Source organism: Herpailurus yagouaroundi, unplaced genomic scaffold (assembly GCF_014898765.1).
Source record: "Herpailurus yagouaroundi ecotype Mexico unplaced genomic scaffold, PumYag 187, whole genome shotgun sequence".
NCBI lineage: Eukaryota > Metazoa > Chordata > Mammalia > Carnivora > Felidae > Herpailurus > Herpailurus yagouaroundi.
Window position 1 is genome coordinate 18,013,441 of NW_024412418.1, and position 15,643 is coordinate 18,029,083.

Below are 15,643 nucleotides of genomic sequence, written 5' to 3' on the forward strand. Positions count from 1 at the left end.
CAGCCCAGATTCACCGTGAGAGGGGACTACAGAGGGCGTGGCTACTAGAAAAAGTGGTTCATCGGCGCCACCTTGGGAGACCAGTTACCATGCCTTCTAGGACTAACATGCTGTGATTTATTTCCATCCCAGCCTCTCCACTCATCAGCGCTTCCGTATGTTGGCAGATGGGGAATCTCACATTCATTATTTAATGATTTTCACATATCTCACTTAGTGGTTGCATTAGAGTGAAATATACGTGTTCATTCATGTATATTTACTTGTACGGAGAGGTGAGTCGAAAAGATACTCTTAAAATTTAACTTCATTTATTTGTCATTTTGTGTTTAGGTTGATCTATTTTATTATCTCGTGGGGTACCAGAAGAAGAACTCAAAAAATATATATAGGAACTAAGAAAAATCTTATACTAAAATATATAAGCGTATGTGCACAGTGGTGTTTATAGGTGTGTATGTGTGTGTGTGTGTGTGTGTGTGTGTGTGCGCGTGTGTGCATGTTGTGTGTAAAGTCATTCCATCCAAGGAAGCTGTCATTTGTTTTGGCTTCTGGAGTTCTCTTTGGAGCTGACTCCTCGGTTTTGGGAAACTCAGCACAATGTGCTCCTTATTTATTATTATATGAGGCAAACATTTACTCAGTGGTCTCCAAGAAAGCTATACAGTTCACTTTAAATCTGCACACTGATGCCACAGACTGAGACTTCGTGTTCTGTCTGGTAATGCAAATTGAGCTTGTCTTTAGCCAGCCTGTGACTTTGAAGAAGAAGGAGAAATGGCTTTCTAAAATTTTAGTAATTTCAGGGGCACCTGGGTGGCTCAGTCGGTTAAGCGTCTGGCTCTTGGTTTCCCCTCAGGTCATGATCTCATGGTTTGTGAGTTCAAGCCCCGTACTGGGCTCTGCACTGTCAGTGCAGAGCCTGCTTGAGATTCTCTCTCTCCCTCTCTCTCTGCCCCTCCCCTACTCATGTTCTCTCCCTCCCTCTCTCTCAAAAATAAATAAATGAACTTAAAAAAATAGACTATAATATTTGCCTCATCTGTGTGGTGGGGTCTGCCTTTACTTCAGAAGAATTTAAGGATAATGACTATGTCCTTGCTTGGAGTAAATGCTTCCAGGTTAAGCAAGTGGTAGACTCTAGAACCTTCCTGACCGAGCTCTCCCAAGTAATTGCTGAGGAAATGGTGAGGGTGAATCAGTGCTTCCCAGAAGGGCCCTGGCAGTCTGAGTTTCCAGGGTTTGACATGCAGCATGGGCCACAGGAATCATGGAGAATGGGCATCTGTGAGGGAGAACTTCAGGAGAAGGAGGGATTTCCTTAAGACCAAGTCCTTTTGTTGTTGTTGTTGATGGTGATGATGATGATGATGATGATGTTGATGATGTTGTCCAAGGTTTATTGAAGATGTTACAGCCCGGCAGGAAGGTTCAAACTTCTCCACATGGTGTTTTGAAATTCATCCTGATCGTAGGCTGAGTGACTTCCAGGTTGGATGGAGTACCAAAACCAAGGGTTTCAACATTTCCTTGGTGTCAGGATCTACCTCAAGATCTGCTGATCCAGGGCTGAGACCTCAGGTATATAATTAGCCCTCCTTTTTCTCTCCTCCTCCTACAACTTGATGGAGAGACCTCTCCCCGGGCCTCTCTGCATCTGCTTCATCAGACATGTGACATAGCCCTGCTGCCTTGTTGTGGAGCTTCTGGCTGGGAATAATGGCGGTCTCCTCTCACAGGGCCGTGTCGGTACGGAAGTCGTCCAGGTGTGTGTAGTCCGTCTCAGTGATGACCCGAGTCGCCTTCTTCACGGTTCTGGTGAGAACGTGGCCTGTGTTGGCGGGTAGGGGAAAAGGGCCAAGGCCTTAATATTTGACCTTTGTAAGATGTGTCTGCATTATACTGCAAACTAGTGAAGTGAAATATTTCAGATCTATTTTAGACTTAATATTTTCTGTCATTAAAATTTGTGCATTTTAATTAAGCCCAAGCAGAATTTCATTTGCAATGGCATATTGAATATCTTTGTAATTAACAATAGCAACCCAGGTAGATAGGTTTCCTTCATGTTAAAAAAAAAAAAAGACTTTTTTTTTAAATAATTGAAGATTTACAGGAAGTTGGAAAAATAGTAGAGGGGTCTTTTGTACCTTTCACTCAGTTTACCCCTTGACAGTATCTTACATAACAATATATGTATTTCATAAATTCTTTAGTATATGTTATAATCATATAAAAATAATCTTTTTTAGAGTTCTTGAAGATGCTTTTTAATCTTTTGTTCTGAATTCGTTCCCTCTCCTGAGCTACACTCCATTGAATTCTAACTCCCCAGGGTGATATTCAAAATATGAAAAGATATATAAAAACTGACTTTGCTTTGAGAGTGACTAATCAGAACAGCAGCCTGGTTGCAACAACTAGAACAGAGTTCTGGATACTCCTGAATTAATCTTTTAGTTTCTAGATCATGGGAATGTCTGAGAGAAGGTATTGGGGGAGGTGGCTATTGATCAGTGACATAAAAATATTTCAGTATTTGGACCATCAGCTCAATATCAGCCCATGTTTCCCTGTAGTACACTTGTCACATTGCTTGGTATCCATAGGATTGCTTTTACTTGTCCCCTGTCCCCCCCCCATCCCAATATATTGTCAGATCTTTGAAAGCAAAGACTTTGTGCTTAATTCGTAGAACTGTAGAGCCCAGCATTGTAGCTAGCTCAATATCTGAAAAATGACCAATCCATAAACGAAACTTAGGTTCTGGTCCTAGGCCTGTCCTTAAGCTAGCTGTGTGACCTTAGGCAGAACACTCTGGTCTCAGAATCTTCTTCTGTAAAACAAAATTATTAAACCTTCTTGTTCCCTTTAAATCTTTACAGGGAGTTTGTTAGAATTTCAAGATATGCAAGAATAAGGAAAGACTGATGATAAAATAAAAAATTCCATTTTGGCAATTATCTGAGTGCCTATTGTATGCAAAATACATAATTTTTTAAAGTCTGGAGGGAAAAGAAAAATGGGTAAACAGTATTCATCCTGAGGAAATCACTGTCTACTGAAAACCATCTTCCATAACACCATAATAACAGACAAAATGATTTAAGCACTAGAATAGGCACACAAATAAGGCATTTATTTCAGAAATACAGAGAAAAGAGCAATACATTCTAATTGCCATATTGATATAGCTTCATGACATCTGAAACCAGTCTCTTTCCCAAATTCCAAGATGTGATTAGTGTTGATATATAATATTGGATGAATAAATAATATTTTAAAGCCACTGTTAGGTCTAGCATGTAGTGAATTATTTTAAGCGTTAGTATGCTGTCATTCTTTTCAGCTGCTGTTAGCAGTCTGATAATATTTATATGTGTACCAGGCCGTCAAGTAACTAACTGGCCACACTCAGATTTTTCAACTCCAAAGCTCCTGTTCTTAACTACCATTTAAAAATAAGGCACACGACACCACTTTCAATCACAAATGGAAACAACTTTCCCTGATACTAATAACAGAAAAGTCATATTAGTCAACGGGGTGTGCTGGCACAAATCTCCCAGGACAGATTTTTAGCCACTAGAAAGGATTTTATCAGATATAACACTTTGACATCGTGAGTTTAGTTTGAAAATAACTTTCTCGGGGTATCTTGGAAGACTTTTTCCCTGTCCTTTGGTGTCAGCTGTAGATTTACTTCCTCTCAGCTCCAATTCAACCTTTTGGCCTGTTCTGTGAAAATGGGTCTGGGCCTTTAACATTGTCCTTCGCCAGCTGACCCTGGAGCTTTGTCAGTAGAGGGTGCTGGAGAGATATTACAGGAGGAGAGGGTTTTCTTTCTTGGTTCCTGCAGCAAACTTGAGTTCCTGTGTCTTCCTTCAACACCGGGCTCTGGCGGCACATGTCATTTCCCTAGTGGCCAGTTGCGTGGCAGTCTTCTCTGGTGTCCTGCCCCTGAAGTGCACCAGGGCCCAGCAGCCAGGCTCCCCTGGTCCCTCCTCAGGCAGTTATATAAGGGTGTGAACTCCAGGGAGCAGATTTTTGGTTTCACAGGTGCAGCACCACAGAGACTCCTTTGCCATCCAGTAAGCCATGGCCATGCCCTCTCCAGTATGAGCTCAACCTTAGCGGCCATGGGGGCTCTTCTTCTGTACCCTAACTCAACCTTAGGGGTAATCGCGATTGGATATAATATAGGTAATAGAACTGCTATTAGAGATCTGCTATTTCTGTATTCTTTAGAGTTCTCTTTACTTCTTACTAATCATTCATCACTACAAAGTCATGTTATAGCTGATAATTCTTTATACTGAACTTTCGTTGTTGTAATGACTGTATGATTTCTGTCTCCTGATTATACCCTGACTGATATACCTTGGTACCTATCATAACTTATATCTTGCTATCTTACCTCTCAGCCAACTCAAAACAGAGAAACAAATCCACTCCGTGTTAACGCCCTTTTTGGCATTTGAATTATTCCGAGGCTTTACTTCTCCCATATCAGTCCCCCTCCCACCAAATCCTTCTTGAGACCCTATACTTTAGTCTCACAAATTATGATGCTGATCTATAGACAGACTGCATTCTTTTATACCCTTGCAAACCTAAGTTCTTCTGTATAGAATCTCTCCCTCCTGTACAGTCCTTGAAGAATTCCTACTTATCCTTCAAGACTCAGCCCCAATATTGTCGTTTTGAAGCTTCTTTGTCAGAGTAATTCTCATATCTCCATTTTAGCACTTAACACATAGCATTTTATTTTCTCCAATATTTATTTTCCTCATTAGACTATAAACTCCTTGAAGACAGGGATTCCCTCCTGTTTATCTTTATTCTTCTAGCTCCTGGGACAGTGCCTAGCACATAGCAAGACATCAGAACATGTTTGTGAAATGAATCAGTTTGTTTACAAAAGACGCAAGAGATAACACAACTTCAAAACCATTATCATGACATGGAGATCTGGGCACCAGTCTCTGCCAATTCTCTGCTGTAGAATCTGCCCGTTTTAGAATTGGGGGTATTCCCAGTCTACCCCCTTGGAGCTCGACTCATGCTACATCTCAGATTCACCTTTGTCTTTAAGACAATTGTTTAAGTCACTATCTTGCTCAAACCTCACTCCTTTAGCAAGTTTCTCAGGACCCTTCAAGCTTCTTTTCAGTCTCCCCTCCCAGCTCCTGTCCCATCCCGCCCCGCCCCCATCTTCTTTCTGGACCACAACTCAGCACACACACAGACAGTGCCAAAGGGACAGAAGCAGGGGGGATTTCAGTCCTTTCCCCCCAAAGCAGAGCTTGTTGGCACATTCCTAATCAGAAAGAAATGATCCTGGTAATGACCATATAATTAATGCGGAAGTACGTGTGCTGCGAAGCAATGTTTGTTTTTCTGCTCTCGTCTCCTGGCGAGGAGGAAATGTTGGCTACAGCTTATCTATGCCCAAGAGACCTTGAACCAGCCTCTTTGGCTTTTCCCACCAGTAACTAACATTATTAGCTGTAGCCTTTACCCTTCAATGTGGCCCTGAAAGAGTTCAAGCCCTGGCCTTGATGTTGCCACCTGTGTGGGCATGGGCAGGTGTCTTAACTCTTCTAACCCTCGTTTTCTCCATCTAGAAAATAGGTACGAGAGTAAAAATAGTAGCTACTGAAAGAAAGTTAGATGGTACATATAAGTTACTCAGCACAATACCCGTATGGAACAAACACCTAGCTGAGAGTTTGCTGTCATTTTTCACCAAGTCCCACATGATCTGGAAATAAGAAAAGAATAAAAGCTGTTTCCATCAAGATGGGATGTCTATACATGCCTGCCAGGAAAAAAAAAAAAAAAAAAAAAAAAAAAAAAAAAAGGCCCTCTTAGAGGACTATGGCAAAGGTGAATTTTGAACAACTGGGTGACCTGTCCAGGGATCCTAGGGATACTCAGAATCCAAGGGGGTCAGGTGTGCCATCCTTATTACTACTCTTCGGAGGAAGAGGGTCTCTTGTCATACTCCCACTGAAGGGAAAGCAAACAGTTCCCCCCAGATGTCCCAATACTTCCTTGCATTCTAGTTGCCTTCAATGCACTAGGTGCCCCTTGGAAAGACCATGGTGACTAAGAGGCCTCGGGTGGCTTAAGCAAGTCACAGCCCATCTAAAATGGAGCCGGGGTCAATCCCACCCAAACCACATGGCTGGTGATGGGGGTGGGGAGCTGGCTATTACCAGGAGAGGAAATGTCCACTGCAAACACTTTGTCCCACCCTTCACCTCCTACCAGAATTTCCCACCCACCATCACCAATAAAATGGTTTCATAGATATTTCTAGCTCATCCATATTCCAGCAGGCTCTTCTTCCTTGCTGGTATTCCGGCCTCATTCTCCACTGCTTTTCTTATAATGACAGGACAATGAAACATGGAGAGTCACTGACCCTATGAGTTTAAGTTTTCAATGACTCTGGAATGACGGGGTCCTTCAGTGAATTTGAAATATAGCTGGAGTTGTTGAGTCACTATGTGCCCTGAAACTCAGCTTTGACAGTCTCACTGTAATAGCAAAGTCAACTTTAGAATCTAAAATCAACTTCAGACTTTACACAAGCGAAGTCTAAAGGATGTGGCCTTAATCCTGTTTCACACTAGCCTAACACCTGAAAACAAAAAGCAGTTTGAAGTTTTACTAAGAATGTGTATGCCATTATGTGAATTGAGCTGGTCTTCTGCTAATCTTTTCAAAGCCACAGATTTCTCTGGAACAAGGGACTTTTGTTTTTGGCTACCCTGATACACTTTTCTCATGCTCTCTCTTTGAGTTCCAGTGTTTGTTTCTTAAAAACTTTCCTGGGGCACTTGGGTGGCTCAGGTGGTTAAGTGTCCAACTTCGGCTCAGGTCATGATCACACAGTTCTTGAGTTTGAGCCCCGCGTCGGGCTCTGTGCTGACAGCTCAGAGACTAGAGCCTGCTTCAGATTCTGTGTCTCCCTCTCTCTCTGCTCCTCCCCCATTCATGCTCTGTCTCTCTTTTTCAAAAATAAATAAACATTAAAAAAAAAAAACTTTCCTCTTCAAGCGCCTGGGTGGTTTAGTCTTTAAGCATCTGAATATAACTCAGGTCATGATCTCACAGTTTGTGAGTTCGAGACCCACTTCGAGTGAGCTTCTACCCCACTTCGGGTAAAAAACATGAGCCCTGGGTGAGCCCCACTTCTCTCTCTCTCTCTGTCCCTCGCTCACTTGCTCCCTCTCTCTCTCTCTCTTTCTCTCTCTCTCAAAAACAAAAACAAACACAAAAACTTTCCCCTCCAAAGAAGTGGAAAGGTATAACAATTAGGAATTTGCAAAGAAATAAAATTATACTTCCATATTAATTTCTAAAACTGCTTTTACAATGAAAACAAATGAACATAAGCAATACTGATGAGCATCAGTTTTAAGAATTTTCATTTGGTCTTTTTTTTTAATGTTTATTTATTTTTGAGAGAGAGAGAGAGAGAGAGAGAGAAACAGAGTGTGAGTGGAAGAGGGGCAGATACAGAGGGAGACACAGAATCCAAAGCAGGCTCCAGGCTCCGAGCTTTCAGCACAGAGCCTGACGCAGGGCTCAAACTCACCAACCATGAGATGGTGACCTGAGCTGAAGTCGGATGCTTAACCGACTGAGTCACCCAGGGGCCCCTCATTTGGTCTCTTAAAGGTGAGTGCTCATTTCTGCTGCGTTCTCTCAATTAGCCGCACCCATGGCGGAAGCCCTGTTGTTGACACGTGATGGCTATAACTGAGACATAACTGCTCACTGGTGACAGCATGCTTCAATTGCAGGCAAAGCATCCAAAAGGAAGTAAACAGAATCTCAAATGCTGATTGAGCAAAACCTAAACAAATGATGATATTATTTACTCCTGAAGTTTCGGTATCTTGAACCATGAATACTTTAGAAAAATACAGCATCTTATGATTTAACATTTTGTTACTTCACAGGATGACAACTCTGTCCAATCCAGTCAGTGTGATTTCAGTGTTGTGACCATCAAACGGAGAGACCTTATCTAATCATACACTTTATGTATTTTATACATATTACAGAGACCTTATCTAATCATACACTTTATGTATTTTATACATATTACATATTACACATTATATATCATACATATTATATATACATACATACTCTTTTGCCATTTTTTCTCCAAGTCTATAATAGCTAAGAGTTAAAATTTTCATTTTGGCATATATTTCCTACTGAAGTTGACAAATGAAGGAATGTATAAAGCTTCTTTTATTCTGTAAAATTTAATCTTTTTAAAACCACATTTATTGGGGCATCTGGATGGCTCAATTGGTTGAGCGTCTGACTCTGGCTCAGGTCATGATCTCGCAGTCTGTGGGTTCGAGCCCCACGTTGGGCTCTGTGCTGACAGCTGGGAGCCTGAAGCCTGCTTCAGATTCTGTGTCTCCCTCTCTCTCTCTCTGCCCCTTCCCTGCTTGTGTTCTATCTCTCTCTCTCTCTCAAAAATAAATAAACATTAACAAATTTTTAATAAAAATAAAAACAAAAGCACATTTATTGAAGTATAAATGGCACACGATAAACTGCACATATTTAGAGCATCCGAATTTTCTACGTTTTGGCATATGTGTATACTCATGAGACCATCACCATTAATCAAGATAGTGAATGTATCCATTACTCCCCAAAGTTTCCTCAGGCCCCTTTTGTAATCCCCTCTGTGCACCCCCATCCGAAGCAACCACTGATCTGCCTTCTGTCATCACAAAGTTTAATCAAATGGGATCCTACAAAATGTACGCTTTCGTATCTGGTTCCCTTCACTCAGCATAATTATTCTGAGATTCACCCATAAAGTAGTTTGCTGCGTTTCATTGCTGAGTAGTGAGGAATAGAGAGTTTTCTCCTCTGCTCTTGCAATTCATAAAATAGAAGTTTGTTAATTCTGCTAAGTCTTTCGTTGCCTATGTCTGAATGCGTTAAATGCCTGTCTGAAATGCACTAAATACCAGGCCTTCTAACTCTGTTACAATGCCCGGGATACCAGGTTTACCTGTGACTTTAATTAAGTTGTGTTGTTATTGTAAATTGCACGCATTAGGAGAAAGTTTGACATTGATTTGAATTGTAGAATCATCAAATTCCATGACAAGGGTGAGCTTTGGAGATTATGTCACCTACCTCTTCATTTTACGGACGAGGAACTGGATGCCCAGAGTGATGTGTGGTCTGTCCGAGGTCACACAGAGCAGGCTTCTTTCAGCAGCGAGACGGCGGCTGGTGGAGGCTTGAGGCGGAGGGTGCGGTCCGTTCTTCCCTGTGCTGTCGGCTTCCTTTCATCATTCCCGGCTGCAGGCTGCTGACCCTCTGCCTCATCCTCTGTCTGGCCTCCAGCCAGTGGTCCCCCCCGGCCCCCCCCCCAAACTCCACTAACCTTTGGGATGGAGTGAGTGGCCTTGCTCCAGGATGGCAGACTGATTGCAGTCCCTCAGTGCTAGAGAGCAGCTCAGGAAACCTAAACTTCAAGACTGCCTCTGCCTGATCAAGCTGAGCTGCCAAATTTAATGGGTGTGTGTGATCTCCTTGTTGCTTTAGAGCAGCCACTAAGGTGTTTCCCTCCCAGAGCCCCGGGCAACAGGGCAAAAGACTCTGGCTGAAGCCTAGAGAGAGAAAACTAGGCTTGATTTGTCTCCTCTTCTTTATCCTTCCTCCTATGATACTTCTGGGGCCAAGAAAGGGCAGGCTTCCCTCCTATATGGAACTCTACAAGCCTGGGCCATGATGAATAAAGATGGAAATAAAGGAAGCCATGCAATGCTCCCTTAATAGTCTGACTTGCAAAGCTGGAGTGGTGCAGAAAAATCCTATATTCAAGTGCCAGAGCCAGACACCTGCTTTGCATTCCTCTGTAAGTTTTTTTTTTTTTAAGTTTATTTATTTTGAGAGAAAGAGAGAGAGAAAGAGAGCAAGCACATGAGCAGTGGAGGGGCAGAGAGAGAGAATCCCAAGTAGGCTCCACTCTTAGCACGGAACCTGTCACGGGGCTTGATCTCGTGATCGGAGCCAAAATCAAGAGTCAAATGCTTAACCAACTGAGCCACCCAGGCACCTCTCCTATGTAACAGGCTTTTTTTTTTTAATTATTTTTTAATGTTTATTTTGGGGAGAGAGAGAGAGGAGCAGAGAGAGAGGGAGACAGGATCCGAAGTGGGCTCTGTGCTGACATCAGACAGCCCAAAGCAGGGCTCGGACTCACAAACCACAAGATCACGACCTGAGCCCAAGTCAGACGGTACTGACTGAGCCACTCAGAAGCCCCTGTAACAATTTTAATCTCCCTAGCCAGAAGGATGCTTCGGGGAGACTAGGGGGGAAGATCACGTGTTCTGACGAGCTAAATATAAAAGCACATTGACGATTTTCAAACTGCCAGTATTAGCTCCATTCCACTTGCTACCAAAGTGTCCTAATTAATACCCACCTACTCAGACTTACAATAAAATTACAGCTGCCCACGAACCAGAGACCCTCTCCTTTCCACAATACATCCTCTCTCTGCTACAGTGCTGATAACGAACATAGCAAACATTCATGAAAATTTACTGAATGGTACACAGACTATCTCATTTATTTTTTTATTTTTTTTAATATATGAAATTTATTGTCAAATTGGTTTCCATACAACACCCAGTGCTCATCCCAAAAGGTGCCCTCCTCAATACCCACAGACTATCTCATTTATTTCTTATAACAACCTTATGCTGCAAGTACTGTCATTCACTTGTTTTACTGACGGGGAAACTGAGGTTTGGAAAGGTCACCTGCTCACCGTCGCATATTTAGCAAGTGATAGACCCAGGAGCCTGAAGCTTGGTTTTCAGTTACTAACTGCTTTCTAGTTTTTACTTGCTGGTCTCCACTGCTTCCCACCTGATCACCATGTCACAATGGTTACATTCCTAGACTGAACTCACCGACTTAACCCAACTAGAGGAGGGGCAGTTTTTCCAAGACCTTTACTACCAATTAAAATGATTTGAAATGTACAGTATAATCTGAGTGGATCTGTTTAAGGCAAAACTACACGTGGCTAATTTAACAGATTTTATTGCTTCTAGAAATCTTGGCACTAGTTAGAGATTAATTATCTTAAGTGAAGCTACCAGCTTAAAAACAATCAACGCTGCAATTAGTTATAGATGAATAAATCATTGTTTCGACCTTTATTTTCCCGTTGCCCTAATTTTCTCACCTACCTTTTATCCTTTTATGTTTGATGATTTTTTTAAGCTTCTGCAAATCTTCTTGTGAATGAGGTGGGAGAGTTAGTAAATCTAATAAGTGAATTGGTGAACCACTGTATTTAAAAGGTTAAATAGGGGCGCCTGGGTGGCGCAGTCGGTTAAGCGTCCGACTTCAGCCAGGTCACGATCTCGCGGTCCGTGAGTTCGAGCCCCGCGTCGGGCTCTGGGCTGATGGCTCGGAGCCTGAAGCCTGTTTCCGATTCTGTGTCTCCCTCTCTCTCTGCCCCTCCCCCGTTCATGCTCTGTCTCTCTCTGTCCCAAAAATAAATAAATGTTGAAAAAAAAATTTTTTTTAATAAATAAATAAATAATAAAAGGTTAAATAATAGTGAAATGTTGTTTGCCACTTTGTAGTCCTGTATACATTCTTTACCACGGACCCTTGAGCTTTTCAGAAGTCAATTCTGCATCCATCTTCGTGTCACCAGGATCTGTCCCGACGCTTCCATTCAATAAATGTTTTTGGAACTTTAGAAAAAGCGACAGTACAAAGAGCTTGTTCTCCGAGAGCTGACAATGCAACGGGTAGCGTCAGGTGTATTGGAAGGGCTCAGTAAATGTGGAGTAAGTCTCACCTCATCTTAATGGAAGAGGCTTGGATGAAAAATTGAGATTATTTCTAGGTTTTAGAAAGACCCGGAGAGGCAAGATATCTTATTGATGGTGGTTCATTGGCAAGAGGCCAGAACTAAGCATTCCAATCCGAGTATTTGGACCCCAAAGTCTTTGCTCTTTCTTCTACGTTAATGGAAACCCACACAAAGCAAGTGGACATAGGCTTTGCCCATTTGCCTCGTATTTCTACGGGCAGCTACTGAGGGTTCAAGAGAGGACACAGGACACAGGTGAAGCACACCTTTCCAGTCAGAGCCCTGTGCGCCCCTGGGCGTGTGATGCTACCTGCACCAAGACAACTGTCATGTAACCGTCCATCCCAAACTTGGCAATTTTATTTATTTTTTAAATTTTTAAAATTTTTATTATTTGAGAAAGAGAGAGCAAGCAGGGGAGGGGTGGAGAGACAGAGGGAGACACAGAATCGGAAGCAGGCTCCAGGCTCTGAGCTGCCAGCACAGAGCCCGACGCGGGGCTCAAACCTGTAAACCACAAGATCATGACCTGAGCTGAAGTCGGAGGCTTAACCGACTGAGCCACCCAGGCGCCCCAAAGCTGGCAATTTTAAACACTGATTTATTATTTCTCACGATTCTGTGGGTTGACTGGGCATTTCTCTGCCCCGTGTGGTGTTAGCTGGGCTTATTCACACAGCCCCATTCAGCAGGCAGCCAGGCTGAGCTGAGAGGTCTGGGACCATGGTGCTTGGTGACCTTCAGCTAAGGGGCCTCAATTTTCCTCTGTGGGCCTCCTTCTGTGTGGCATCTCATCTCACAGGGCCTTCCCATGTGACCTTCTCCAGTGGTATAGCCTGGACTTCTTAGGGCATGACAATGACAGTGAGGCTGCTGGTGTTTTCAAGGCCTGGGCTTAGAAGTCCCAGAATGTCACTTCTGTCACAGTGTTAGAGAACACCATCTCAGATTCAGGAGGAAAAGAAATAGACTCCATCTCTTGATGGAGGAGCAGCATGCTTGCACAGGAAAGAGAATTGTCGGTGAGGTGACCACTTTGCGGGGAACTTACCGCAGAGCCCTCCCCAGGGCCATTATTACACCTAGTCTCCTTCTGAGAAGCCCACATACTAGGAATCTCACAAATCCCGAGCTGAAGGGGCCATCCCTCCTGCCATGTGGAAAAAGCCTGCTTGAGAACAAAGTCAGCCTGGAGGAGAGCAGAGCAAGAGGCGGAAAATAAAAAAAAAGAATGATGAAACCCAGTTTTCCACTCAGGTGGAACAGACAGGCCGTAGAGCTGGTGGTTAAGAGCTCAAGATTCCAAGTCATACCACCCTGAGTTCTAATCCCAGCTCTGCCACTTATTAGCCATGTAACTTTGAGGAAGTCAGTGTCTCCAAGCCTTGGATCCATCAGCTGTAAAATGTAGATAATAATAGTACCTGCCTTCATAGGAGTGTTGTGGGAATTAACTGTGATAACATTTGTGATGAGCTTAGTAAAGTGCTGGGCTCAGTTTAAGCCCTCAGCACATGACTGCTATAGAAAACTGAAATGCACTTAGAACCTCTCCCTCAACAGACTCTCCTGGCTTTGTCCTTGAAGGTCCCAAGTGAGGTCCCCATCCAAGTGAGACTGCACTGGAAACCCTGTAACATACAGCAAAAGATCTTCAATGGCAGAAGCCTTCTAATTAAAACATTCTTATTCCCTCTTATTTTTGAAAAAATGTTTATTTTTGAGAGAAAGAGTGAGCGGGGGGCAGGGTGGGGGATGCAGGGGGGCAGGCAGAGAGACAAGGAGACAGAGAATCCCAAGCAGGCTCCGTGCTGTCAGCACAGAGCCTGAAGTGGGACTCGAACTCACAAACTGTGAGATCGTGACCTGGGCCCAAATCAAGAGTTGGATGCCTAACCAACTAAGCCAGACACACACCCCTCTTATTTCATATTTAAACCGTTGAAGCCAAAAACAATGAATGCCAGCCTTTAATTTGGGGCAAGAACCATTGGTAAGTTTTATGCCCTTCGTAAGCGAGTCCTAAGCCAGACAACTTTGATAGGTGAAGAACCACACGGCTATGACCACACCAAGAAAGTGGCACCATTAGAACCTGTCACATTTTGTTTATTCCCATAAAGTTGAATTCAAATCATACACAGTTGTTTCTCAGAGGTCAGGCGGATCTGGGTTTCAGTTCACCTTGAAAAGCTAAAGATCACTTGTCTGACATGGAATACTTTTGTCTGTTATGCAGGAAGTGCTCGCCTCATGTATATATCTTGGTCCATTCATGAAGTGATTGCTCATGTCCTCTGTTCTTTGCTGGAGGCGTAGGCTAATTTTGTGTCTGGTGAACTGGTCTGTGAATTTCGGTGGTTATGCATGCATTCTTTTCTCTCTCTGTATTGTACTAAAACACACATAAATAGGGGGCCTGTGGGGCTCAGTCAGTTAAGCGTCTGACTTCGGCTCAGGTCGTGATCTCATGGTTTGTGGGTTCGAGCCCCGCATCAGGCTTTGTGCTGACAGCTCAGAGCCTGGAGCCTGCTTCGGATTCTGTCTCCCCCTCTCTCTGCCCCCCCATCCTCTCTCTCTCTCTCTCTCTCTCTTTCGCAAAAATAAATAACACACACAAATTAAAAAACACACACAAATATAACATAAATTTACCATTTAGTGACACACAATTAAAATTAAAAAAACACACACAAATATAACATAAATTTACCATTTAGTGACATTTAGTACATTCATAATGTTGTGCAGCCCTCACACCCAGCCCCAAGAATAATTCTTTTTTTCTTGAACTAACTCCCTCGGTCATCTCAGTTTGTAGACCTGACCGGAGCCAGAACTGAAGGAGATTGTTTGAAGCCATGTGTCCTGATCAGACTGGTTTGACGAGGCTGAGGAATCTGTTGTGACTGTGAGGAGAGGGCATGGCCCCTGCTGCCTGCAAACCCCACATAGGAGCATGTGGGCATGTGTTGTGTGCAAGGGAACACCCCTCACCCCAACACACTCACACACACACACACACACACACACACACACAACAGGATCAACTATCTTTCGTTAATTGGGTAGTTAGTATCACCTCTCCTGACACCACTCTGGAATAAGATAAAGGTGTACATTTGCTTTTATTTTATTTTATTTTTAACGTTTATTGATTTTTGAGACAGAGAGAGACAGAGCATGAACAGGGGAAGGTCAGAGAGAGGGAGACACAGAGTCTGAAACAGGCTCCAGGCTCTGAGCTGTCAGCACAGAGCCTGACGCGGGGCTCGAACTCACGGACCACGAAATCATGACCTGAGCCGAAGTCGGCCGCTTAACCGACTGAGCCACCCAGGCTCCCCTACATTTGCTTTTAAATGACTGGCACTCTTTGTAGAAGCATGATTGAATTATTACTTTTGTTTGTTTTTACAGGAAACGGCCCATGCTCATTAGGTGTTTCATGTGCCAGGTACCTTGCTGCTAATTGGTTTCTTAACATCCCTGTGGAGAAGGCCCTTCATTAGCTCCATCTTACAAATGAAAAAATGAAGGTTCAGAAAGTTCAGGGGCGCCTGGGTGGCTCCATTGTTTAAGCATCCAACTCTTGATTTCTGTTCAGGTCATGATCCCTGGTCGTGAGATCGAGCCCAAAGTTGGGCTCTGAGCTAGGCATGGAGCCTGCTTGAGATTCTCTCTCTCTCTCTCTCTCTCTCTCTCTCTCTCTCTCCTCCTTCACCCCTCCCCTGCTTGTGC

The 15,643-nt window shown here is 43.3% G+C and overlaps 1 pseudogene; it reads right to left on the reverse strand.

Moving 5' to 3' along the window:
• Window positions 1-1,035: 1,035 nt before the first annotated feature.
• On the reverse strand, window positions 1,036-7,737 carry LOC121043967 (40S ribosomal protein S17-like; annotated as a pseudogene).
• Between the last annotated feature and the right edge of the window lie 7,906 nt (window positions 7,738-15,643).